Here is a 901-nt window from a genome sequence, read left to right as displayed (position 1 = left end):
ACATTTTGATCTCTCTGGCTGATTTTTGCAGTACTTTTTGAGGTTGGGGGGGAACCCACAACAAAATCGGGATCTTTCTTGCATTTTTTTTTAATTGTCAGCATAGCTGCAACCGTGCTTGTTTTTGTGCCAAGGAAGAGGGGTGATCTTTAACTCCTCGTTACACAAAGCAAGCGGTGGCTCTGGATGGCCAAACTAACTTTCCGAGTAGGGCATATTCTTTTGAAACGTACGAAAATACGACACAACGCGTAAAGAACAAAATAAATAATTCTTTGCGTATTTGCACAAGTCGTGCTAAGGTTTTCTGTTACCGCGCTTTTCAGTTTTTCCTGTTTATTTTGTAGAAGGGCTCAGAGTTTGACTTGTCCTAAAGTGCCCGCGTATCAGATTTTTGTTTTTTTTCTTTTTGACTAAATATAAACAAAACTTAAAAAAAACCACAGAACAAAACTCTGAGACTTGCTTTTCCTCGGATTTGAGCGTTAGCTCGTGCTGCGCGCGGGGGGTAGAGCGGCCGCGTTACTTTCTGCTGCCTTCCCCGGTTAGGAAACGGAGAGAAAGCCACCCTTCATTGTATTTGTATATGCAGCTTTATTGGCATTTTTACTATAGTGCCTGCTGCTATTTCCAAATATATCTTGGGGAAAGTTTTACTATACTTTAGGCTTCCCCATACAAACATTGATTGGCATCCAAATGTTTAGGATTTGCCAAATTGGCGGGCATACGCTGGCTACGCCGCAAGCAGCGGGGTCAGGGAGAGAGCAAAGGGAGATACGCGCTGCGCAAGTGGACTTGCAGCCGGGTTTTTAGCTTTTAACTCCTTCTACCCTTTTTTTAATTAAAAAAAAAAAAAAAAATTTCGGGGGGTTGGGAAAAGGGCCCGTGGGTTGACCAT

This window comes from Phaethon lepturus, unplaced genomic scaffold (assembly GCF_000687285.1).
Source record: "Phaethon lepturus isolate BGI_N335 unplaced genomic scaffold, ASM68728v1 scaffold37287, whole genome shotgun sequence".
NCBI lineage: Eukaryota > Metazoa > Chordata > Aves > Phaethontiformes > Phaethontidae > Phaethon > Phaethon lepturus.
The sequence above is the reverse complement of the archived record's forward strand: the minus strand, read 5'-3'. Positions refer to the sequence as shown.